General features: G+C 46.1%; 1 protein-coding gene across 11 annotated transcripts in view; it reads right to left on the reverse strand.

The window, feature by feature from the left end:
• The window catches only part of CUEDC1 (CUE domain containing 1), a 58179-nt gene that overhangs the window by 27399 nt on the left and 3407 nt on the right, over positions 1 to 27373 (reverse strand). For 9 of the 11 annotated variants that reach the window (XR_013390809.1, XR_013390810.1, XM_077919282.1 and 6 more), the window contains exon 2: positions 6499 to 6623. The exons of the other annotated variants lie outside the window; for them this stretch is intronic. The gene's annotated coding sequence lies outside the window, so the exon portion shown is untranslated. The remainder of the gene's footprint in view (positions 1 to 6498; positions 6624 to 27373) is intronic. 11 annotated transcript variants of the gene reach the window in all.

The following is a 27373-nucleotide window of genomic DNA, read 5'->3' on the forward strand; positions in this document are numbered from 1 at the left end:
GTCTCGAGTCTGAGAGCCACCATTTAAATTACCCACAATGCAACTGAAGGACTATCACTCTGGGGCATTGTGGGAAATTAAAATGGCAGCTCCTGGTTATCCGGTGCCAGTTCAGAGCATTGCTGCCGTGGCATCAAAACATGGGGAAGGAGGAGGAGAGCGCTGGCCTCTAACTCTGATAAAATAAAAGCACCTGAGTGATCCCTTGTTAATGCCGTTCAGCCATATATTAAGCTGCAGAGACTAAGCTAGTTGTCGGGGGCAGGGACGCAAAGCAATCAGGAGGAAATGAAATGGGCAAGCCCTCTGGGGACAACCAGGCACACACACATACACATTTTTGCAACAAGAATTGATCCTCCAAGACTCCACAGCAGAGTAAAAGCTCCATCAGGAGATGCAGAACCAATGGCAAATTGTAGAGTTTGTCTGTATTCCTCAAAATGGGGGAAAGAAGCTGAGAGAACAAATGAACAAACTGATACCAACCACAGCAATGGATAGAATGGGCATACTACGAGGATCGGGGGTCTAGAAAATGACATGGTTTTACTAGCCTCCTACAATTAGTCACCAGGCAGCACTTCTGCTGCAGCAACTGTGGGAAGGAAAGGGGCTCTCTGTTCCTACGGCTGCTCTGGGTCACCTGCCACACAGGGAAAACAGTGTCTCCTCCTTGGGGTCCAGGGTCCAAGACTAGTCAGGGATTTGAACCTGTGTCTCTCCGTTCCTGGAGAATGTGGGCGTCTTCCCCCCTCCCCACTAGTTGAGCGTCTGTCTTGCCACCTTATTTGCTCAACTCCCAAGCCACAATGTAAATTTATGTCTTTAAAAAAGCAATACTTCAATGCTACGAAGGAGATGACCCGAACAACCACATCTGGCTTTCAGAAAACTCTGTTGGGGGGCGTTGACCCTCTCTAAAAATATCTGAAGTGTGGGGGGGGTCCCCCCTCCCCCTTTGTATCTTGTGACTTATGTGTTGCTGTTCCATACTGGAATTCCAGCCTCCTATACTTCTAAATTAAGAAATTAATTGAGAAAAGTAGAGGGACTTAATTGAAAAGTGCCATGCCTCGCAGGCTTGCTCTCTCTATACATTGCATGGGAAAGTAATCTGACCTCAGTAGGATGACATTCTTGAAATAGCTGAGGGAATTCAAACATGAAATAAGATTTACAAGAAGGGAGGACGGCGAGAATGTGAAGGCAATACTCAGTGCTTTTGTAACACAGAAATTGGGGTGCGGGTAACTCAAAGCCTGCTTCACTAACACAAATCCGGCATAAGACAGGATTATCACACACCAACACCGAACCAGTTAGCTGATGGAGGGGGGGGGGAGCTGAATCCTCCTCAATTTGGGTGCATGAGGGGGTACCATGCACAGAACTCCCTCACACACCCAAATCTGAACAAAGCAGGACTGAACTCCCTGTCCAACAGGTGAAGAGTCAAACATCTACGCATGTGCGCCATTTGCCCCCACCTTCACGAGTGTCAATCATCTACTATCATTTTGACATCAGATGATTGACAGGTTGGTGGGCCTACCCCTTGCCAAAGTTGGCCGATTCTGTGGCAAGGAAAGTAACAATTTGGAGCATCAGGGGTTCATCAACCCTGCTTCTGTTGTCTACACCCTTCTAACCTCTAGGTTAGATCACTGCAATGCATTAAATGTAGGTCTGCCTTTGAAGACAGTTTGGCAACTGCAGTCAAACTGCTAACCAACAGAAGATGGTCTGAGCACATAACACCAATTCAGGCTTGACCGCACTTGTTTCCACTTAGTTTTCTGGGCTCAGTTCAAGTTTTGACCTATAAAGCCTTAAGTAGCTCAAGACCCAAAATACCGCAAGGACCGCCTCTTTCCGCATGAACCAACCCAGACCCCCATTAGTCACCAGATGGCCTTCTCTCCCATTTCCCCTCCAAGGGAGTATAGAGGGTGTCAACACAAGAACGGGCCTGCTCAGTAGTGGCCCACTGCTTATGGAATGTTCCCCCAGCGAGACACACTTGGCGCCATCATTACCTGTATCTGGACGCCAGGCAAGAACATTTCTTTTCCACCAGGCCTTTGACCTCCTCCTTCAGTGAGCAGAATTTCCTGCCTCTTTATAAATGTGAATGCATTTTAGCTTTTACTCTGTTTTACCTTTATGTTGGTTTTAGTGTATGTTTGTAAGTCGCTTTGAATTAAGTTTAGTAAACAAAGTGGCAGGCAAGTTCAATAAATAATAATAAGGATTTTTTTAAAAAGGTGCCAGAACTCCATACTGAAGTGTAGCAACAGAAAAAACCCCACTGGCACTAATACACATACAATTTAAAGGAGGCAAACATTTAGCCAATCCATCCAATTGATTAATTAAAAGCATCCTGATTGACTAAATGTCTGCACCTTATTCACAGGGCAATGACTGTGAGATTTTAAAAAACAAACAAAACACCATCCTGTGTGATGATTTTAATGCAAGAACCTCCAAAATAGGTTCAAAACTGCCCAGGGATGGGTGAGGTGAGGAACAAAGAAGCGAGATGGGAAGGGTTGGAATGTGAGGAACTGGCTTTCATGTTGTTCTAAGTATGGGTACCTTACTTACCCATCAAAATGAGCCTTTGCTCTAGTTTTGCCTGCTAAACCTAACAGGTAGGCATCTCCCCATACCTTGATGGCCTTGGAATCTCTCCCCCTGGCCTTCGGAATGAGACATCCATCAGGGCGTTTTCACCTGCGGTGCATCTACAAACACATATCTGGACACGGAGCTGGGAGTTTAGCTGAGCCAGAAGCAGCCTAAGCCATGAAGCGCAGGGGAAGAGGGAGGGGCACTGTTGCTCTCTGAGAATCCAACAACGCAGAAACAACCATATTCCTGCCTGTTTTGCAGAGCCTTCCAATAAGTGGCACAGCACAAGCTCTGCATGCAAAAGGTCCTCGGTTCAATTCCCCAGCTGCGAAAGACTCCTGTCTGAAACCCTGGAGGGCTGCTCTGATGACAATACGGAGCCAGATGGAGCAATGGTCTGACTAGGAATAAGGCAGCTTCCTATGTTCCCCGAGGATACAATAAATCATCAGAGCTCTCTTGTACAAAAGGAAACAGGACCCTGTAGCTCTGACTGTGGAATTTCTCACAAATCATAAAGGCAATGCGTTTAGCTATTTATATAGTGCCGCCCCTGTACACTGGAGGGGGCCTGACTATCAACGGGCCTGTTCCTCATGGCGGTGGTCCTTCGAGGATCCAAGAGCTTTGGGTTGCCCTCAGCCAGCAGCAGTTCACGGGGAGGGGAGGTGGGTTGCAGTATAACGTGCAATTAAAACCGCCACTTCTTAATCACACCGGTGGGCCAATTGCTGCTCAGAACCCCCCAGGCTCTACACCACAAAGTTATCCCACAGAGTGTAAAAGGGAACTGTGCCTTTGACATCTCTCTCTCCTTCCCAAGGCCTCCACAGAAGGCCTTAAAAGGCAGGAGGGGTGTGTGTGTGTAGGAAAAGAGAAATAAACCACTATTGATTTGCCGAAGGCGAGGCAAAAGCAGAAAGACTGCATGTGTTTCTATGGAAACAGAATGTGTGCAGTTTGAAAAGAGTTGGGGGGGGGGAGAAAACCCTCTCATTTATGGGCACTGTAAATTATTTAAGCAGGACAGGGCTCTGTCCATTAAGGTCTAAGGGGAAAGATTTAAAGCTATTCATTATGCAGAGAGACACAACCTGCTTAATTCAGACCTACCAGCCTACTGCTTGGGAAGCAGAAGGCAAGTCATTTAGGTCTTACATTATTGGCTTATCATAATAATAATAATAATAATAATAATAATAATAATAATAATAATAATAATAATAATGCCCTGCTTGCAAAAATAACTGCAGAATTAAACAGTAAGCACACAATATGGAAAACCACATTAAAAAACCACACCAGCGTAATAATAATACGAGAGTGCACATGAATACTCATTTTCTATTGCCACGAGTAAAGCTGGGTCCTTCTGCACTTAATAAGGCAATAAGGTGAAAGAAAGTGCTGGGGGAGGAGCCAGAAATGGGGTGGAGGCTGAGGCAAAGAATCCAAAATGGCACCTTCCACATGGTGGCAAAGATTTAATAACCAAAGGGTGGTATCCAATTAAACCTACTCACCCACCAAAACGAGTAGACATGGCTAAGGCCCCATCTACACTGTACATTTAAAGATGTATCATACTAGGCCCGTGAGGGGTGTGGTTAGGGAAGGAGGCGTAAGGGCAAGATAGAGAATACTGGATGGTCGCATCTGGCCCTGAAATTCAGGTTGCCCATCCCTGACAACGTGAAGCTAGCATCACTCCTCTTTTGACAGACAGAAAATGTGCAGCTAATTTGTAAAGATAAGTGCTGGGGCTCACATCCATGTTGGATTCCCTCTCTCTCTCTCTCTCTCTCTCTCTCCCGAAAACCCCTCTCCCAAATAAAAACGTCAGATACATGGAGGGCAGCTTTGGTTTTGCAGGAACAATGGAAAGGAACTCCACACATTATTACATCACACATTCCAAGTCACAGCAACTCTTTTAACGCTACAATTGAACCCTGGCTCATATTTCATGACAATAGATAGGTTTGGGGCTTAGTTGGCATTGCCAAGAGTGAATCAGGTCTTCAAAAGAAGCCTATGGAACAAACAATCCTCCTACTGTCTTGCAAATAGAAATGGCTCATAGCGGGGGTGTTTTTAAAAGAAAAAGGGTTTATCCCATGCATCTGGGTTTGGTTTATTTCCTGGAGAGACAGCCAACATATAAAGCTATTACAGCAGTTATAGTCCCATTTTTGGGTAGCATGCAGCTCTTAAGAGAAAAGGCAAGGATCTATAGAAGAAGGCAGTTCTAAGAGGTTCCTTTTTCCTCCTTTCAGCATTCCTCATTCAGCAGACCATCCATGTTCCCCAGCAGAGCCGACTGGTCAAACTAAGCTGGTTTTATAGAGTCAAGCCCCATCTTCTAATAAGCTCCAAATTTCCCATCGTCCCTTCCCCCACCGCCACACTGATCATCAAGGCCGAGAGCACACAGCTTTAAAAATTGTCAAAGAGAAAGAAAACAAACAAAAGAAGAAGAGTGAATTTAAAGATCCCGTTTCTCTAGGCGTAGGAAATCTGACAACCTCCTATTGATCTTCTCTTGTTGACAAATGCACCCATGTTGAGATATTATAGGAAGCCAGGCTGTATCGTAATTGCTGCTCCATGGCAAACCTCCACGATCTCCAACTGTTGCTGCTTGACAGGTACAAACGTCTGCTTTCTCACCCTGTGCAACAGCTGCTAGAGCCCAGCAAATGCTGGAGCATCCTGTCCAACTGCACCTATGTGGCAGGTTGCCCCACCAGCAATCTTGTTCTATTGGTGGACCAATTCATCCTTGCTGGAAGGAGAAATCACTGAGAGACGGGTATCCAAAACACCAGGCAAAGATGCAGCCATTTAACGTGACTAGGACTAGGTTAAGTCAGGATGCTTTCTCAGTGTGTTTTTTTCTCTCGGGGGGGGGGGGGCACAGGGGTACGTATACCCCTAAACATTTTGTGAATCTTTGTACTTTTGTCCATTTACTGTATTTATTTCCCCCGATTTGAACTATAAAATGGTAATTTTCTTGAGACAAAATGGGAGTACCCCTAAACGTTTTTTCAAGGGGGAAAAAACCATTGTGCTTTCTTATAGGGGTTCCCCTAACCCAGGAACAGGCAAACTGGGCCCTTCAGATGCTTTGGGACTGCAATTCCCATCATCCCTGACCACTGGTCCTGTTAGCTAGGGATGATGGGAGTTGTAGTCCCAAAACACCTGGAGGGCCGAGTTTGCCTATGCCTGTCCTAACCACTCTGGTTGCTGTTGTTTTTATTTTGATTATGTATTTTGTGGTTTTATATTCTAATTTTATCCTTGGAACTGCCCTGAGACCTGTAGGTATAGAGCAGTATATAAATGCAATAACTACTACTACTACAAATAATAATAATAATAATAACAATAATAAAGTTGCCCAGAGTTGCTGGGGAAACCCAGTCGGATGGGCAGGGTACAGATAAATAATAATAATTTATTATTATCATTATCATCATCATCATTTACTATTACAGTTTCCAGGATTCTTTGGTGGAAGCCCTGACTGTCTAAAGCGGTACGATCCTGCTTTAGATGTGTGGTGCAGATGTGGTCCTAGAATCCTGGTGGCAGATCACACCACAAGTGAGAGGTAGCCAGAAATCCCCTTTTCCTCTCCCAACAAGTAAATCATAAGCCTGCAGATTGGGGCACTGTGGATTTTTCATTAATTTCCTACGTAAAGCACCAAGTCCTTGGAATTTTAAAGAAAACATTAGCGAGTGACGATGACACTAGGGGCCCCTCAGGCCCACGCTGATTTGTTGGCATAACCAGATCATCGTTTGGGGGAGGGGAAAGAATAGGGATTATAAATATTGATGAGGCAATTACCTTCAATTAGCACTGGCTGGCTGGCACCCCTTAGGAATCTACTTGGAACGATGCCCGCTTCCTGCTTGTTGACTGCTTTGCGCTCAAGCTGGAGTGTGAAGGCCCATTCTTCAGACACAGCGGCACTGAAACAGAGAATATCCTTTTTAAAAAGTGGAGGTTCCAAGGATTGGGGACCTGGGACATTCGGCATGTGTTCTACTGCTGAAGCTACGGCCTGTCCTGATGTGTGCTGGAAGCACTGTGCAAATAAGTTAACGGCGGTAACAATATGATTGCACACGCATCTAAACAAGGAACATTTCCAGATATGGATTGTGCAGCTTCCTTTTGAGCAATGAAACAAGGCAATGCTTCACATGAGGAGCTTTAGATTTCTGGGTCTTTTCTCAAGATACCGCACAACCCTCTGACATACAATGGGACAAAAATGGGCTTAACATCACGCAATAAATGCACCCATAAAATGAGCAAACCCATTGCCAGGTGTTGGGGCGAGGGATCGTTAAACGCCGACCAGAAAAACACAAAAGGGCTTCCTATTTCCGCACATTAAAGCTATTTCTGCACAAGAAGACGTCACAAACGGTGTTGGTTTCTCATCGCCCCTCAGTTATTCACCACCTCCTCAAATATTAATGTTTGCAGACTGTCAGCGTTCGATACGTGCCAGGAAAACCGGTTCCCCAGAGTTGGAAACTAACGCTCTGTCCCTATCCTTGGTCTGCTTGTGGTAACTGGGACTAGGCCTCAGTCCTTGTGATGCAAAGGGGCCGCCTCATGGAGCAAAAAATATTTGTGGGGCCTGCCTGGTGTTTTTACATTAGTAGAATGTGTCCTTTTATTTAAAATGCATCTCTGAATTATTTGCAGGGCATAGAAATTCGCTCATTTCCCCCCCTCCAAAAAAAAAATAGTCCGGCCCCCCACAAGGTCTGAGGAACAGTGGACCGGCCCCGTGCTGAAAAAGTTTGCTGACCCCTGGTGAAGAGCGTCCTCTGAGGCCAGGGCTTTATAGGGGCTGGTGTCCTGGGATTGGCCCTCAAGAGTCAGCTGACAGAGTGTCCAGGCAGGCTGGTACTGAAGCCTAGATGGCGCCCTCGGTGCCCAAATACAGTGGTACCTTGGTTTACAACCATAATCTGTTCCGGAGGTCCGTTTGTAAACCAAAACAAGTTGTAACCCAAGGTGCGCTTTCGCCAATGGGGCCTCCCAAAAAAATTTGTTCGTAATCCAAAAAAATGGGTTGTAATCCAAAAAAAAGGTTACAAACTGGGACACGCACTTCCAGGTTTGACGTGTTTGTAATCTAAAACATATGCAAACCAAGACGTATGCAAACCAAGGTACCACTGTAATGGAAATGATGCTGCTAAGGTAGCTGAGCACTGACGACCAGGTAACCCCTGGTTCAGAGGACCACCCTCAGTACCATAGAATGACACGTTTTGCACAGCTGTAGCTGAGGTCCATAGAGCACAAATTTAAACAACCTGGTGGAGGTGGAGGACTGGGAAGCAATATGAATACCAGTTGCTGGGAATTACAGGCAAGGAAAGTGCTATTACGCTCAAATTATGCTTGCGGGCTTCCCATTGGGGGAAATATTTGGGGATTTGTGAGAATAGGACGGTGGACTAGATGAGGCATTGGCTTGATCTTATGTTCTTAAAGCTCCCACTGCTAGAATGGGCCAATAATTTGAAGTACTGGGGAGGATTTTCGTCCTCTGGTTGTCAGCAACTACTGAACCGCCCCCGCCCTCCCCACCCCACAACACACATTTTTCCCCCTTCTTAATTTTGTGCATGAAAGATGCAGCCAACCCAGACTTGGAGCCTGCAGCCCTATATCCAGCCCGTCAAGTGTAATCTCTGTTCTCCATTTTTACTGGATAAATATCTTAATCTAAAACCAGCTTGGCTAAAGAAAACAGCTTGTCATATGAGGAACATTTAAGAAAAATCTTCAAGGGGCAAAGAAGAGACATTTGTGCCTTTTCTTGGTGCATTAATGTCACACACACACACACAGATACTAAATGACTTCATCTCTGACCTTACATTGTATATATGTTTTAGAAATACACAGGAAAGCAAGCCCAGATTATCCCGATGCACCAAAAAGGAATTAACGCACATACACAAAATCAATTGCGGGTTAAGAATAAATGGATGAAATCTATTTCGAATTCCTGCCAACTATCAACTTTCTTGCTTTAAAGTCAAGTGCCTAGTCCTCCTGGTTATGAGGACTGAATGATGTTTTGGCTTCTTGTAGCAACGGCACAAGAAAGCTATGGTTTCCCCAGTGTTGCTAACCAACAACTCCCTTCATGCTTGCCCACTGCCCATGCTTGCAGGGGCTGATGGGAGTTATAGTTCAGCAACATCTGGCAGGCCAAAGGTTCGTCACAGCTGCCCTACAGCAGGGCTGCCATACACCTGGGTTTCCCCAGACATATCCAGGATTCGTCCGTCGGAAAAAGCATCTGGGCGGAATTCCCGATATCGCTAAAACTGTCCGGGAAAACCTGGATGTATGGCAACCCATGCTGAAAGTTTTGTTTTTTTGTCCAGTTTCCTAAAAAACAAAAAACTTTTGTGTCTGGATTTCCCCTTTTTAAAATATGGCAACCCTATCCCTACAGCTAAGTGAAAAGAAAGATGTTTTGCCTCTAGGAACCTTGTACTGACCCATGAGTCAGACCTTTGGGTCCATAAATCTCAGTACTGCCTACACGGACTGGCAGCAGCTCCTGGGGATTTCAGATGGGGGTTCTTTCTTAGTCTCACCTGGAGATAAAGGGCATTGAACCTGGGACCTTCTGCATGCAAGGTGGAAGCTCTTCCACTGAGCTACAGCCCCTTCGTGCTCCCGTTCTTCCATCATGCATTGACACACACACTCCCAAAAAATAAAACAACAAGATTCCGCAATATTGCAAGTCTGTGGCTTGGAAGAAAATGCAAATGGTGTGCCCTACCAAGTAGGACCTGGGAGAGCAGGGTTCGAATCCCCACTCTGCCATGAAGCTGGTGGTATGTAAAGGTAAAGGTAAAGGGACTCCTGACCGTTAGGTCCAGTCGCAGACGACTCTGGGGTTGCAGCGCTCATCTCGCTTTATTGGCAGAGGGAGCCGGCGTACAGCTTCCGGGTCATGTGACCAGCATGACTAGCCAGAGCAGCGCACGAAAATGCTCTTTACCTTCCTGCCGGAGCGGTACCTATTTATCTACTTGCACTTTGACATGCTTTCGAACTGCTAGGTGGGCAGGAGCAGGGACCGAGCAACGGGAGCTCACCCTGTCGAGGGGATTCGAACCGCCTACCTTCTAATCGGCAAGTCCTAGGCTCTGTGGTTTAACCCACAGCGCCACCCGCGTCCCTATGGTGATATGTAAGTGAAATAAATAAATAAATAAATAAAATGCAGAATAAGAGTTTTCCAGAATTACAGGTTTTAAGAATATGGTTGGGAATAGGATTCTACCGTACATCCTATGGCAACAATCACGGCCTATCATCTAGCAGCAGCTATCTTTTTCACAACCGTTTGCCTCACAGAAGAGGACATGCAAATATTTAAAGGTGATCTTCTAAATAAGCCGTTGAGGTTTTGCGAAAGGGAGCATACAGGCTTTTCTACAGAACCACCCCTGATAATGAGTTCTGTGTAACACCAACGCCTACATCCTGCTCCCTCCGCTGAACAAATAAATCAATAAAGTCAATAAAAGGAGATCATCTTACCTAGAGTGCATTGCATGTGCCCATAAAGGCGAGTGGGAATCCCTGCATTTCTCAGATGGAGGAGGCTAGGTCATTGACTAAGCCATATGCAAATGAGGCAGAGGGGATTAAAAAGGGAATCATACCAGCTGTCTGCAAAAGAACCATTAATTAAAGGGGCAGCGCTGATACATGCTTGAATTAAAGCTCTGAAGACAACAGAAGGGATATATTCCAGGTCGTGGAGGCAGGTCCATTGCAGAAAATGGGGCACTGCTCCACCAACCTCATTCTGCCCTCAACCCCCAACACCTGCCTGCCTTTGTACTTGCAAGCAGTCCAGGTGCTGCCACTGCCTGTCAGCGTCCTCCTCCTAAGTTTCCATCTTACCCACGTATAACTTAGCAGGGAGGAGGTGAGGAGAGAAAATTCACTGGCTCTGCCTGCCATTAGCGCTGTCTCCACCTACTGCTTGGGCTCCCTGCCTTCTGACCCACCAGTCCCAAGGGGCACTAGGAATGCGGGGGGGGGGGGGGGAGAGAGATTAAATTCAGTTTGCATTTAAAGGCAAACATACCTAATTCATGCTTTCCAAAACACTATGCAAACCGAAACACAGGCATCTTCCAAATTCGCACTTCTCTGAACGTGGCAATGCAGTTTTCCAGCCAAGTAATGTGTGCAAAAATGCATGTACAGTAGTACCTCGGGTTAAGTACTTAATTCGTTCCGGAGGTCCGTTCTTAACCTGAAACTGTTCTTAACCTGAAGCACCACTTTAGCTAATGAGGCCTCCTGCTGCCGCTGCGCCGCCGGAGCACGATTCTTGTTCTCATCCTGAAGCAAAGTTCTTAACCTGAAGCGCTATTTCTGGGTTAGCGGGGTCTGTAACCTGAAGCGTATGTAACCTGAAGCGTATGTAACCCAATGCACCACTGTGCTAAGTGTATATCAAAATACGTAATTTGTGGAAACAATGAGCCAAAAAAATATTGTAACGTGGGGAACTGCTTTGCAAAAAATAAAACTAGGCAAAACTGCAGGTAAATGTGTGCATTAGGTGAAATTCACACTAAAATGCTGATTATTTTTTTTTAAAAGGCCTTCTGAAAACTAATCACGAATTATGTGGAAATGTGGAGAACTGAATGTAAGAGTGGAAAAAATATGAGTATCTGAGAGAAACCAAAACTGACAGATCAGCCCATTCCCAGCGTTCAGAATAACATTCGTCATAAAATACTACCTACTGTGTAGCACAGTGGTGGCCAAACTTGGTCCTCCAGCTGTTTTTGGACTACAACTCCCATCATCCCTAGCTTCTCCCTCCAAGGGGTGGCGGTGATTGGACTGGACGCTTTTGCAATACACCCAACTGTAAGGAACATGTAACGGATTGTACAGCTGACCCAAAGACCTACCTTCTCTGATCACACAGGACAAACAGTGGGCTAAGCTTCTTATCGAGCCCACACCAGATACCAAATGGCAGAACCAAGAGTGATGGCTGCCTCTCCAGCCTCAGCTGCTGGATCTGGTCTTCTTAAGAGCACTTTCAAGATAAGAGAACACCTGGTCTCCAAACTAGGTAAACAGACAGCTGCTAGGAGACCAGTGTGATGAAAGAGAATTCCACCAGATTCCTCTGAGCCATTCCTCCAAGATTATTATAGCCCACCTTTCTTCCATGGATCTCCATGACCCCATCTTATCCCTCACAACAACACTGTGCGGGAGTTTTAGACTAAATCCCAAGGTCAGCTTCATGGCTGAGTGGGGATTTGAATGCTGGTCTCCTAGGTTCTTATCCAACCATTACACCCCACTATACTGGTGTCTATTGGTCGAAACCTCTGACTTTTGCTGTAATATAGTCTGCTTAGCTGGGGGAAAGAGCCGCTGTCAGAGACGAGTTACAGCTGTCTTAGAGGAGGTAAAGAACACTGCAAGAATTTGAATGGAAAATAGCGAGTCTCCTAAACCACCTTCCATATTTCTTTGGAGGTGCTCCCAAACCCTCCACAACAGATCCTTGCAGGATCCTAAAACCTGCGCTGCCTTGCAGGATACCTTCAGGAGATGAAAAGGCTAAGGAGTAAGCCAGGGTCGCCATATTTCAAACAGTGAAAATCCGGACAGAAAAGATTTATGGAGAACAAAACTACCAGTGGCTTCCAGCCACGACAGCTAGTTTCTGCCTCGGAGGCAGTATGCCCAGTATGCATCTGAATGCCAGTTGCAGGAGTCGAAGGAGCGGAGGCGCATCTACTTGGGCACTGTGAAAACAGGATACTGGACTAGAGGTAGCCATGGGCCTCATCCAGAAAGACTCGTTGTGTTTGAATTTGTCTGGAAAAACAGCTAGCTCTGGGAAATGGTGAGGAATTGTTAAACACGCACACACCACAATCCTGCATGTGGGGATGATAATAGTACAGTGGTATCTCCATTTACGAACTTAATTCGTTCCGGAGGTCTGTTCTTTAACAGCGTTCTTAAACTGAGGTGTGCTTTCGCTAATGAGGGCTCCCACCGCCAGTGCCCTTCGCCCGTTCAGATTCCGTTCGTCTTCCGGGGCAAAGTTTGCTAGCCGGAACACCTACTTCCGGTTTTGCAGAGTTTGTTCCCTGAATTGTTTGTTAACAGGACTATTCTTAGACAGAGGTACCACTGTATATGGGATGCGGGTGGTGCTGTGGGTTAAACCACAGAGCCTAGGACTTGCCGATCAGAAGGTCGGTGATTCGAATCCCTGCGACGGGGTGAGCTCCCGTTGCTCGGTCCCAGCTCCTACCAACCTAGCAGTTCAAAAGCACCTCAAAGTGCAAGTAGATAAATAGGTACCGCTCCGGCAGGAAGGTAAATGGCATTTTCATGCGCTGCTCTGGTTAGTCATGCTGGCCACATGACCCCGCAACGGGGTGAGCTCCCGTTGCTCGGTCCCTGCTCCTGCAGTTCAAAAAGCACGTTAAATGCAAGTAGATAAATAGGTACCGCTCCAGCGGGAAGGTAAACGGCGTTTCCGTGCGCTGCTCTGGTTCGCCAGAAGTGGCTTAGTCATGCTGGCCACATGACCCGGAAGCTGTACACCGGCTCCCTCGGCCAATAAAGGGAGATGAGCGCCGCAACCCCAGAGTCGGCCATGACTGGACCTAATGGTCAGGGGTCCCTTTACCTTTACCTTACCACTGTATATAGAACATTCAGAAATGCAGGGTTTAATATCTGCAAGGCAATTGGGGCAGGGGGAGTAGTGGTCAGCTTCACACATTCTTAACCACCCGAAGGCCCAGGAGCGGAATGAGAATGAAAATCTTAAAAGAATGCCCTTTTGCTTGTCTCATACATCCCTGTTTGCTTTCTCCTGTTGCCACCAACAACCCCATTAAGACTCATTCTTCCCTGCATTCCAAAAAGCCTTCTGTGTTTTTTTACACCATGTAGCAAAGTACCATGAGGTTTCACTGAAGGCCAAGACAGTCACCAGTTTTGTTTTGTTTTGTTTCATTTATTTTCTGTTTGCACGTTACCAAGCAGGAAGTGGCCCAAAGCATTTTAATGCCTGAGATGAAAATAAAAAGCTGACTCACACAAAGTCAGAACATTGGTCCATCTAGCTCAGTACTGTCTACACAGACCGGCAGCAGCTTTCTAAGGTTTTCAGAACGGGGACATTCCCCACCCCAGTCCTAATTGGAGATGCCAGGGATTGAACCTGGGACCTTCTGCAGGCAAAGCAAATGCTCCACCAATGAGCTACAGGGGAATGATGGACCAGATGGTGTCCCCGTTCCATGTATGGAAGCTGACTGTATTGGCAATTGAATCTTACTTCAACACTGGCAATAGGACAGCATCCACCACCACAATGGTGACTGCAGGTGTAGGGAACCTTCAGATGCTATTGAACTCCCTTCAGCCCCAGCTATCATGGCCAATAGCTAGGGATGCTGGGCATTGTAGTTCAGCAATATCTGAAGGGCCAAAGGTCCCCCACATCTCACCTAAGGGTAGGGCCGGCCCCATTTAGCAACTGTTCTTCCAAATCAATCCCCAACAGCTGCTCAAGGATGCCGAAGCTGGGCCTGTCCTGGGGACAGACAATTCTGCCCATTTTGGTTTCTCATTTCCCCCCGCCCCCAACCTTCAGTTCAGTTCTCCTTATTTTCACATCGCTTGGCGATTAAAGAGTCTGCATAAAAAGCCACATGTCTTCCACCTAATGAAACACAAGCAATTTGCAAGTAATTTCTTCCATGTAAAAGACATCTTCTTACAGCATTTTGCATTAATGCAACAAGCATTTGTGAGCACATCCTTCTCTAATACGTGCTTTTTATATATGCATTTGGGGGGATTGGGCTTGGAGGAGTGCATCACAAAATTCAGAAAAAAGTGGCTGCGTTTCAGTTTGCACATTTGTGTGGCAAGTGAGAAATTGGGTAGGTACACATTAAAATGCAAACAGAACAAATTTCTACCCCATCCCTGGCCTGTACTCAGCTCTTTGAGGCTCTATTACACCTCTAATAAGGAAGTGTTTGGCATGTAGGCAGGACAGAGCCTTCTATTGAGGAAACAGCGAATTCCCCCCATCCAGTGCTCATTTCAATCTGCACTGCTTCTGTTCCACTACAGTTCGGTTTCCACTAAAACCCACGTTATTCATCTCACTGCTGTGGCTGAAAACTTGTGTAATTAATTACAGTATGTGATTAATTAGCTTAAATGCGCCCAACTGGAAGGGAAACGTCAAAAACAATGCAGAAAATAATGTGATTTTTAAGGCAAAGTCACATGGGGGGGAATGGTAGAGAATATTTCTGAAAGAGATGTAAGACAGAACAGAGAATGGTGCCTTATTACATCCCCAGTGGTGAGGAACCTGCGGCCCTCCTAATTTTGCTGGTCTCCAACTCTCACCAACGATAAGACTGCTCTGCCTCCTTTCTTTTAGCAAATGTTTTGTGCCACTGGGGAAGTGGTAATTCTGTATTGATTTGTTTTGGATGTTTGTATGTGATGCCAATAAAAGGTTTGATGATGAGGATGAACTCTCACCGACACTGGTAGGGAGTGATGGGAACTGTAGTTCATGAACGTCTGGGCAGGGGCACAGATTCCTCACTAGTATAGAAGATACTGAGCTAGCATGGACAAGTCATCTGATTTGGTCCTTAAGAGAGCATCTTATGCAAGAGCACTACAGTGGGCATGTGCCTTTTATTACAAAGGCAATACCAGCCTTATAAAAATCACTGCGGTAGCCTGGATTGTGCTTTAAGAGAGGAGGGGGACAGACAGAGTTTGCTGCCAGGCGGGAGGCAGAAGGGAAGCAACCTGTGGTGCGATTTCGGAAACCTGCCTGGCCAATTGCATCCGTGCCCAGAGTTCCCTTTGAGGCAAGAGAGCCGTGCAGCAGGTACCCAGAGAAAGCAACAAGCTGTCTACCGACAACGGCGCTCACTGCTACGCGAACAGAGAAGCTGTCCCTGCAGGGCTGCCGGCTGACAAGGTTGCCATCGAGTGGGATTGCTCAGGCAGTCGTCTCTGGTTCCCCAGGATTTCTTTTTTTAAAAAAGGATACCAGCTGCTGACATGAATATCTACTCATCCTCCACAGCAGCTGGCCCAGCGCTAGGAGGGCAGGGAGCTTAGGAATGGAAGGGGGAGGGGGAGAGATAGGGTGAGCCAATGTATTATACATACAGGGCTGAGTCTGCTTCTGATGTCCATTCAAAATGCCAACTTTGGCATCAGTGGTTTGGGGGGCAACACACCCCTGGATTTTTACCCCTTTCCTGCATCATGCAAAACTCACACACAGTATGTATATGTTTTGCACTTGGCTGTCTAGTACTGCGTATGAAACATAAAAAGCAGCCCGCTCCCGTACCCCCAGACGTTTTGGCAAATTCAAAAAATCCACCTGGACAGAAATTTCACCCCTGGAAAAGAGGACCTGTCCTGGAAAAGGAGGACCTATGGCAACCCTAACTTTGAAAACTTAAAGAAGAAAAGTCCCTTGATCCAGGGACAGTCCACACTTACCGTATTTTTCACTCTATAAGATGCACTTTTTCCCTCCTAAAAAGTAAGGGGAAATGTGTGTGCATCTTATGAAGCCAGAAGAGCAGAGGGATCACTGCGCACCGATCCCTCTTGCTCTTCTGGCTTCAGGGATAGCCATGCAAAGCCTCTGGGGCGCTCCTGCCTCTTCGCTCAAGAGGCTTTGCGTTGCTTTCTTGTTTCTTGTTTTCCTCCTCTAAAAACTAGGTGCATCTTATGGTCGGGTGCATCTTATAGAGCGAAAAATACGGTATATTGGCCTGCCTCTTTTCTTAATGATGACACGCACCATTCATAACGTAAGAATATTATTCACAACTGGGAGCAGGGCATTAGGGTGGGGTAAGTGAAGACAAGCTCCAACAATTAACTGTAAAGCTTTTCACTGCTCCTGCTCAGGCTGCACAGAAAAAACATTTTGGTTCCTGAAATTCATTCAGATTGGGCAGATAGAATAGAACAGATAGAATTCTACAGGATGTGGCATTAGTGAAAACAGTCGAGATTCAATGATCCCCAGGCACGCACCTCCAGATGGTGATGTCAGGCACCATCCTGTGACCCAGGCATCTTCACTTGGTCACATGTGGCCAATAGTCAGGTAAAAAGTGTACCTAGCTAATTTCAAACACTGACATCAGGATTTACTAGGCTTGCCATACTTTGGGTGAATTCCTGACATGTCTCGATTTCTGGGTGTAAAAATGGCATTGGGGGAATTTTGCCGAATTGCAAAATGTCGGGGAAAACCCAAAAGCTTAAAAGCTCCAAAAGCTTTGGTTTCCCCAAAAATGCTCAACAACAAAAAAGAAAGAAGAAAGAAAAATAGTATTGGTCTCTTCCACTCAATCCGCCAGAGCCTGTCATCACATGCAGGTGAAATCCCTCACAACTCCCTAACTCACTGAGGGCTTGAGACCCACCTGCTGCCCTCACCTGGTTTAGCCAGCCAATCAAAGCAGTCTCCTGGGATGTGTGGCCACTGTCACATGCTGACAGCTTCTAGGAGCCACAGGTGAGAGCTGAGTGCAGGATGGGGACCAAAGTTTTCAAGTTTGATCAGCAGTGAAAAGTTTTGCCTGCTGACTTCTGCACTGTTAACTTTTCTGTGTTAAAAACACAGGAGCAGGTCAGGTTACATTTTTGCTGATCAGTTGGCTACCCTGTCAGTGAGTTCTTAGATCAGGATTTCCCAAACATGGACCTCCAGCTGTTTTCGGACTACAATTCCCATCATCCCTGAACACTAGTCCTGCAACTAGGGATGATGGGAGTTGTAGTCCAAAACAGCTGGAGAACCAAGTTTGGCCTACACTGTCTGGCAGCAGCTCTTCAAGGAACATTCCCATCTGTACCAGGAGATGCCAGGACTGGAGCTGGGACCTTCTGCATGCAAAGCAGGTGCTCCACCACTGAGTAGTGGCCCCTCAAGTAAGACCCAAATGCCAAAAACCAGCCTGCTGAACCAGCCTGGCTTCCCCAAACTGGTAACGAAGCAAGGGTGGACTCTACGGGACTTCTAGCCAATCGGATGATTAGGACAAGGGCCAATCAGAGCCTGAGAAAGGATTGAGCCGTCAGCAACCTAAGAGACAGTCCGGTTTTTGCCTTTGGCTGAGGCAGGTCAAACATGCTGTTTGCAACAGCTGCATGCTGGAACTTGCTTGTTTGCAGCTGGAAAAATGAGGCAGGCCTGTTTTCCATGAAACGAAGGTGAATTCTACAGCCTGGAAGGGATCAGGCCAAAGAAGCAAGCCATTTTCATGGTTCAGGGTGTGCAGAGTGCTGTACCATCTCCACCATCCATCACTCAGTGTTTGTCTTCTGCGTCCCGTCACTTAGAATAAAAATCCAATAAAATACAAAGACAGGAAGCAAACAGAAATATTGCAGAGGAGCAACAGAGTGAAAACTCACGGAAGCACAGCAACACAACGACACTTGCTTCAGCTCTGTTTAAAAAATAAATAAATGCTACTTTAAAAGGCCTGAGAAACCTGTAGCTCTCTTAAGACGCTGCAGGACTACAACTCCCCTCATCCCTGACCACTGACAATTGCTGGCTGGGGCTGATGGGAGTTGGAGTTTAAGTGGGTAAAGGTAAAGGGACCCCTGACCATTAGGGCCAGTTGTGACCAACTCTGGGGTTGCGGTGCTCATCTCGTTTTATTGGCCGAGGGAGCCGGCGTACAGCTTCCGGGTCATGTGGCCAGCATGACTAAGCCGCTTCTGGCGAACCAGAGCAGCGCACGGAAACGCCGTTTACCTTCCCGCCGGAGCAGTACCTATTTATCTACTTGCACTTTGACGTGCTTTCGAACTGCTAGGTTGGCAGGAGCAGGGACCGAGCAACGGGAGCTCACCACGTCGCGGGGATTCGAACCGCCGACCTTCTGATCGGCAAGTCCTAGGCCCTGTGGTTTAACCCACAGCGTCACCCTAAAAGTTTCATTCACTCACCCTCCTGTCATCCAGGGCCTACGGAGAAAAGTCCTGGATGATGATCCAAGCAGAAGGTATGGGAAAAGACAGAAGCTAAACTACCTCACAGGGTTGTTGTGAGGATAAGATGGGGACAGGAAGAGTCATGAACGCCAGCACAAGCTCCTTGGAAGGAAGGAGGAATATAGGTGCAGTTTTCAAGCAAGTAAATGAATAAAAATTCAACCCAGGTGCCCTGAAGAGCATACAAACAGCCCTGCTAAGCTTTTATGTTCACCGAGTGAATTAATGTAGGGGCAAGATTCAAATTTGACTTCTCCTGATTTGTACTTCAGTTTCTTGGCTGTACAACAGCGACAGCAACGAAAACAACAACAAGAACCACTCGATCGTTAAGTAAGTACCCAGACGGGCTTACAAAAATGAGACATATGTTAAATAATACATCATACAATAGGACAAAAAAACAAACAAAATTAAAATACCATGAGAAGCCACAGCTAAATCATTACACTATTCTAACTCTACGACACATACACGCACAGCTGTCCTAATTACAGGATGAATTAAGAGTGACTCACACACAACCTAATCAACTGCCAGGCCCATTGCAAAGCTACCCAGAGAAATATTTATTTCTGCAGAACATAACTCGATTTCCTGCTTCCCTCCCACCTACTGCGGAAACTTCGTAGTAAGATTTTGGCCTGGATTATTTTTTTTAATAGGAAAAACATGTAGCCCAACTCTTCCTCCTCACTAAAAGTAATGCAAGCCTGTGCCCCACTCCTTCTTTGTAAGCAATGGGGATTCCAGCACATTAAAATAATGAGCTATTACCGCAGGAAAGCCAGTTGTGTTGGCCATTTTTAAAAAAAAGCATAGCCAAACAGCTCCAGCTGTTTTGGGACTACAATTCCCATCATCCCTGACCACTAGTCCTGTTAGCTAGGGATGATGGGAGTTGTAGTCCCCAAACAGCTAGAGGGCAAGGTTTGGCCATCACTGTGCTAGGTGGTTATGAGAGCACTCTTCAATATCCCTACTGACACCATTGTGACATCAGGTGATTGACAGGAGGGCAGCCCCGCCCACCTGACAAACTTGGTCCGCAAGGACTGCGAAATTTAACAATCTGGAGAGATTTCCTCATCAACTTGCCACCTTATCTCTTCAACTGGAGGTGCCAGGAATAAAAGCTAGGACTTTCTGCAAGCACTGCACATGCACAGAATTAGGACTCCTCCCCAGGGACACAATTGGATGGCCTTGATTTCACTCCTGCCTCTCAAACCAGCTTATGGCATTGCACCCATTTCACAGACTAAAAACACCCATGTCTTGCATTTCCAGTTTGACTCCGACCAAAGACCAACTCATCAACGAGCCCTATGTGTTTTCTTATCTGCCCTGATAGCTCAGTTGGTACAGCATGAGACGATTAATCTTAGGGTTGTGGGTTCAAGACACGTTGGGCAAAAGATTCCTGCATTGCAGGGGGCTGGACCAGATGACCCTGCTGCCCCTTCTAGCTCCACAAGTCTATGTTTTTATGATGCACACTGAAATCTGAACTACTATGGCTCTATTAAATTGCATCAATTGTTTTGATGAATTGGTTTTTCTTTGCTTTATATGCTACTGTATTTGATATTATCGTGATTGCAATTATTGTTCTTTTATACCGCTATTGTGATTATTGTGAGCAGCTTTGAGCACAACATTCATGTTAAATCAAAGTCCAACCTGCAACGTGAGAATGTTAATTCTGGTCTCAACTCGTGCCTCTTACTTCAGATCCAGCATGCAACGTATAACCTCCTTGCCTATTAGAACGAGCTCAGAAAAATTAGAACCCATGTATTATTATCTACTTATTTAATGGGCTGCAATTCTGCCATTTGCAAATGACAACTGGAAACATTCCCACCTGGAATCACAGAATTTTAGAGTCAGAAGGTGTGACAAACTCCCAAGGTGACAGGACTGAGAATAGGAAATCTATCCTTGGTCACTCCCTGTATAAATCAAGTGTGAATGCAGGGATTTTCGATGACAGCAAACACTAAGAATCTGCAGCGAGGAGTTCCCAAGGCAATTTATTTCCAGTTCTGGGAATAAATTAAAGCTGAGGCACACTGGAAACGATACCGTACTTTATTTTAACAGACACTTTCAATGGTTTCACTAATAAAAGCACAACACTTAGGATCCGTCATAAACACCATTCCAGGCTTAAAAGAGAAATTTACTTACAAGTCTCTTCAACGAAACCAGGAAATCTAGTGCTCTCTTAGAATGGCTATCTGCTCTACCCCGCCTGTAAAAAACAAAAGGTCTAGCCACTTTCTAGAACCTTTCCCTCCGCCTGAGGAATTTGCCATGTCTACCCTACCAACTTCCCAAGCCAGGCCCTATCTTGAAGCTAAACTGTAAAATCAAACTTTTTCTACCTCTCTCCCTGCTGATTGGATGCTTCCCATCCCAGCTTTGATTGGCTAAGGGTCTCCAGGCAGCTGACCCAATGTTCTGTACAGTGTTAGAAATTAGCCAGGCACCAGATGTGTTTTACGACTGGTGTGGGTCCAATTACGACCACATAGATCTCTGGAGGTCCAGCTGCCATCTCCCTCTGGCTGGTATCTCCAGCTTTCTTAAATAAATAAGCCCTTCTGCTTAACTGCTTATTATCCCACCTTTTTCCCCAAGGAGTGCATGGCCCATCCCCACCCCCTCAGATAATTACTACAATGACTCTGTGAGGTAGGTTCAGAGGCTGTGACTGACTTCAAGGTCACCCAGTGAACTTCATGGCCGAGTGGGGATTTGAACCCTGATCTCCCAGGTCATAGTCCAACACTCTAACTGCTGCACCACACTGCCTTCCTACAGCACTTCCAATTCAGTAGGTGGGTGGCACAGTGATTCTCTGGGCTATTCCCTGCCCTCCGCCTCCTTTTTGGGGACCACGGACAAACTTCCGAAAGAGGAGGTCAAGGTTAAGTTTTTGGACCTGTTTCTGGACTCGCACTATACCAAAACTAAAAAACGCCCATCTTTTGCTCCCTCAACCAGCGTGGGGGTGCAAAATAAATAATAATAATAATAATAATAATAATAATAATAATAATAAATTTTATTTATATCCCGCCCTCCCCAGCCGAAGCCGGGCTCAGGGCGGCTAACAACAATAAAACAGTACAAAAGTACAGCACAAACAACACTCTAAAACCATTCATTATAAAATTAATTCAAGTCAAGCCACTGGCAACCATTGGGCCAGAGCTCCGCGAAGATTGCCGAGGGAGGGAGTCAGGCTGTGCCCTGGCCAAAGGCCTGGTGGAACAGCTCTGTCTTGCAGGCCCTGCGGAAAGATGTCAAGTCCCACAGGGCCCTGGTCTCTTGTGACAGAGTGTTCCACCAGGAAAACAGGAACATTTGGGATTTGGAGGAGAAGAAGGGGCACCTTCTGCCAATTTGGGCTGTCCCGAATAATTTAGGACACTTGTGGGGTCTGTGGTAAAGGTGGGCACAACTAGACATCCGTTTAATTTGGCTTACCTAGCAAAGATTCAGGTTAAGGGGAACGAATGTAGATTCCCCAGAGAACACCAGGGCTTTCAAAATTCCCTAGGCTAGGGATGGGCACTCCAAATGTTGATTCTATTCCAACCAGCATGGCCAGTAGTCAGAGTAGTCAGAATTGGCAGGGGTTATAATCCAGCAACCTCTGGAGGGCAACAGGTTCCCCAGGTTCCCTGCCCTAGACCATTTATTCTGCCCCAGCCCTCTTTTAGAATCTGAGCAGCGCAACCAATAGAGGCCTTCCGATTGCTCAGTCCCTCTGTGACAGCCCAGCAGCCCAACCAATCATCGTTAAGAGGTCTCAACAACACCATTGCCACCCCGAAAGTCCTTTGCTGAATGCACAAAGGCTATCTTGAAAGGCCATCCGCAGGCCTCAACAACAAAGCGTCCGCTTCCGTTACCTATGACAACCCGACTGCGTGCTTAGCTAATTAGATTTTAAATTAAAAATCTTGCAAGGGATATTTGAGATGCTGGAAGAACAGAGGATAATAACTCCCCCAACACGGAGCCAGGAAAGTAATAGCCAGCCCAGGATTTAGAGGCAGGAGGAGGAGGAAGTCATTTTGTTGCGGTAAATGAAGGAACACCTTTTAATTTATTTTGGATTTAGGACATTAGCTCTTGAGCCATTACAATAAGCATCAGGCGGCAAAGCCGTGCAGCGGAAAAGACTGCAAATACCCAAGAGCAGACGTCCCAGAAATGCACTGATGTGGCCTCAGAGAAATGGCTGTGTCTGTATTTGCTCAACTTCATGAGCTTCAGAGGACATAAATGCACCAATTTCAAGAGCTATTTGGACTGCTCCCTAAATTGGTTTTCTTTTACTGAATCCTGCCTGTTGTATCTATATCTTAGCAAATAATTTAATAATAACAACAACAACAACAATAATAATAATAGTAGTAGTATATTTGTACCCCACCCATCTGACTGGGTTGCCCCAGCCACTCTGGGCAGTTTCCAGCATATATAAAAACGTAACAAAACATTAAACCTTAAAAAGCTTCCCTATACAGGGCTGCCTTCAGATGTTTCCTAAATGTTATGTAATTCCTTAACATCTGATGGGAGGGCATTCCACAGGCTGGTTGCCACTGCTGAGAAGGCCCTCTGCCTAGTTCCCTGTAGCTTCACTTCTCACAGCATGGGACCCGCCAGAAGGCCCTTGGTGCTGGATCTCAGTGTCCGTGCTGAATGATGGGGGTGGAGACGCTCCTTCAGGTATACAGGGCCGAGGCCACTTTAAAGGTCAGCACCAACACTTTGAATTGTGCTCGGAAATGTACTGGGAGCCAATGTAGGTCTTTCAGGACTGGTGTTATGTGGTCTTGGCGGCCGCTCCCAGTCTAGCTGCCGCATTCTGAATTAATTGCAGTTTCCGAGTCACCTTCTAAGGTAGCCCCACATAGCGCGCATTGCAGTAGTCCAAGTGGGAGATAACCAGTGCATGCACCACTCTGGAGAGACAGTCTGTGGGCAGGTAGGGTCTCAGCCTGTGTACCAGATGGAGCTGATAAATAGCTGTCCTGGACACAGAATTGACCTGCGCCTCCATGGACAGCTATGAGTCCAGAATGTCTCCCAGACCTGGTCCTTCAGGGGCACAGTTATGCCATTCAGGACCATGGTGTCCCCCCACACCTGCTGGCCCCCTGTCCCTAAAAACAGTACTTCTGTCTTGTCTGGATTCAACATCAATCCATTAGCCGCCATCCATCCCATTTCTCCACCACTGGATTCTGATAGTTTTCCCATTTAAAAAAACACCACAGGGTTGATTTGGAAAATACCAACTAATAACACAATGCTGAGCTTCCTCAGTCCTCTGCCCCAACAATCCTCCAAGGACTTTATCACAGGCAAGTTTTACTTATGTAATCAGATGTGCTGAGCTCCTCTGAGCCCTGGCTGGTGGTGCCATTGGACTCCAGCTCCCATCAGTCCAGCCAGCATGCACAATTGTGTTTATCTCGTTCCTTCCCTGGGTAGCATGCAGCCGGGACATTTTGCACATGGGTTACCACACTGGGGCACCCAGTGGCAATTTTGATTCTCCTGCTTACAGTACAAAGAGGATTCAGCCATGGCTTTCATCCCTTACCCTTTAAAGCCCTTCACAGCCTAGGACCCTCGTACCTACGGGACCGCCTCTCCCGGTATGCCCCACGGAGAGCCTCAAGGTCCATAAATAGCAACACTCTAGTGGTCCCGGGTCCTAAGGAAGTTAGATTGGCTTCAACCAGAGCCATGGCCTTTTCAGCACTGGCTCCGGCCTGGTGGAACGCTCTGCCTCATGAGACCAGGGCCCTGCAGGATCTGATTTCTTTCCGCAGGGCCTGTAAGACAGAGTTGTTCCGCCTGGCCTTTGGCTTGGAGCCAATTTGATTCCCTCCCCCTCTTTCTTTTTTCTTTTTCCTTTCTCCTCCTGTGATGAGGCTGCATCTTAATATTTTAATGTTTCAATATTTTAATTGTTGTATTTTAATCTTGTTTTTAGATTGTATTCATTCAACTTGTTTTTATTATTGCTTGTTAGAAGCCCTGAGCCTGGCCTTGGCTGGGTATAAATAAAATTATTATTATTATTATTATTATTATTATTATTATTATTATTATTATTATTATTATTACCGCAGTTCTCCTTGGTGTCCAGTGTGATTTAAATATGGGGATGTTGCCACCTAAGAAACACATGGCACATGTTATGCATGCTTACTCAGAAGTACCCCCACTGTCTTACACAGGGCTTACTCTCAGGAAGGTGTACAGAGGATTGCAGCCTCCACTTCAGATCTCCATCAGACAGATGGAACTGGTTGGCCCACTCTTTCACCACTCTTTTTAAGTCTTCTTCTGCTCCTTTCAAGGTCTGAACTTGAACTTAAGCCAATCTGCTCTCTCTGATTTGCTGAGCTTTCGCAAGGTGCTCTGAGGTTAGACCTAGCAGCTCAGTTCTTGCAAAGCCTGATTCCCGCTTCTCTTCGGCGGCATAGTGACCAAACACTTGGTAGCACCCGAGATTGAAGAGACCAAGAGGAAAACAAAATACAAGGAGGTGAGGAAGATTCAGGAAGTGAAGTGGAAGCAGTTTCTGCCCATACACAGACACCTCTCCCAGGCCAGTTTTCACCAGCACATCTGGAGGGCTGCAAATCTATATATTACTGCAGTATTAGATGGCATCTGGAAAATGTACTCTTTACATTAAGAGGCGAAGAGAAGGTATGTTCCGAGTTGGAAACATTTGCAGACTTTCATCCAAAGCCGAGTTATTGTCAGCCCACAGGAATGTAAAATTCTTTATTAACAAAGGCAAATAAACCACATCGTTTTAGAAAACAGACATCTGTGATCCAGGCTGTCAGCAAGCAGTTCCCAAATTAATTCCGATACACTAAGAGACATTGAGGATACAGGAATCAAATTCAGAGGCTAAGTCCATGCATCTGTCCCACTCACTGGCTTCCACAACACACCTCTGGAGCAACCTAGATCTCAAGCCTGCTCAAAGATGCTTCAGAGCTGGAACCCAGTTCCAGGCATATTCACTCAGAAGTCTCCCAGCATTCAGTGGGGCCTGTTCCAAGGAAAGCACGCCCAGGATCATAGCAAACCAACAATAAACTATTAAATGGGCTTGCATTACTTGGGAGGGGGTGGTATTCTAACCAGTGCCAATCATATCACAATAATTATGGGTCTTTTAAAAAGTAACCACAGCAAATGCTCTTAAAGCATGCTGTTTCTGGGAAATTTAATTTGGCAATTTAACTCCCAGGGTATCAAAAAACCCTGGCCTTTGCATCACCTTTGTGCCTTCCAGATGTTTTCGACTACAACTTCTATCAGCTCTAGCTCAATAGTCAGGGATGATGGGAGTTGTAGCCTAGCGACATCTGAAGGTCGCCAGATTGGAAAAAATATGCTTTAAACCTTGATGATTATCTTTTCTCTCTGCCCCCACCACCTCCCAAAATCTGAAATGCTGCCCTGTGATCAAACCCCACTTTTAAAAGATGCTCATTGGCACCAGTAGGGCAGAATGCAGGTGGTCGCAACTGGACATGCACCAGTTGCAAAACACGCCAGAGGAATTTTGAGCACTGTACAGAAGGACCCAGAGGGTCCCGCTTTGTTGATGACAACACTCAAGTGGGTCTGTAGGGGAAGAAGGTCACCTTTCAGAGACCTATGCAAAATGAGTAATAAAAAATAGGTCAAGGTATTTTACAAGTTTAAAGAACTATTCAGATATTGTTTTATCCATGGGTGAATTTATGCACATTTAGTTAATCAACCAACTAAAATTCTCACAATCAGCCAACTAAGGTTTCTTTAATTGGGTCACTAGTAAACAGGAGCAGCTGATGTACAGAACACAGGACGAAATACAGTGGTGCCTCGCAAGACGAAAATAATCCGTTCCGCGAGTCTCTTCGTCTTGCGGTTTTTTCGTCTTGCGAAGCAACCCTATTAGCGGCTTAGCGGATTAGCACTATTAGCGGTTTAGCGGCTTAGCGGCTATTAAAGGCTTAGCGGCTTAGAAAAGGGGGGGGGAGCGGGGGAAAATCGCAAGACTCGCAAGACGTTTTCGTCTTGCAAAGCAAGCCCATAGGGAAAATCGTCTTGCGAAGCAACTCAAAAACGGAAAACCCTTTCGTCTAGCGGGTTTTTCGTCTTGTGAGGCATTCGTCTTGCGGGGCACCACTGTATATACAGTAGTCTACTAGTAGCCTCATCCCTGGTATTGCTTGGAGTAGTTACAATCAGTGCAATTTCGAAAGGTTCAGTCCACCATCTTGATTCAAAGTGATGTTCAGTTGTATCCAAACACAGGCAAAAACCTGCTCATGGATCTCAGGAATCATCACACAAATTTTGATTATATTTTAAGAGATGTCTGAAAGCATAGCTAACAGGCAGCTGTCCAAATACACAGCAGATTTACGGTGCAATCCTATACCTGTCTGCTTAGAAGCTAAGCCCTGTTGAATTCAAGTGTGTACAGGATTGCAGAGCCTGAATAATTCCATTCCAG

This window comes from Podarcis muralis, chromosome 15 (genome assembly GCF_964188315.1).
Source record: "Podarcis muralis chromosome 15, rPodMur119.hap1.1, whole genome shotgun sequence".
Lineage (NCBI taxonomy): Eukaryota > Metazoa > Chordata > Lepidosauria > Squamata > Lacertidae > Podarcis > Podarcis muralis.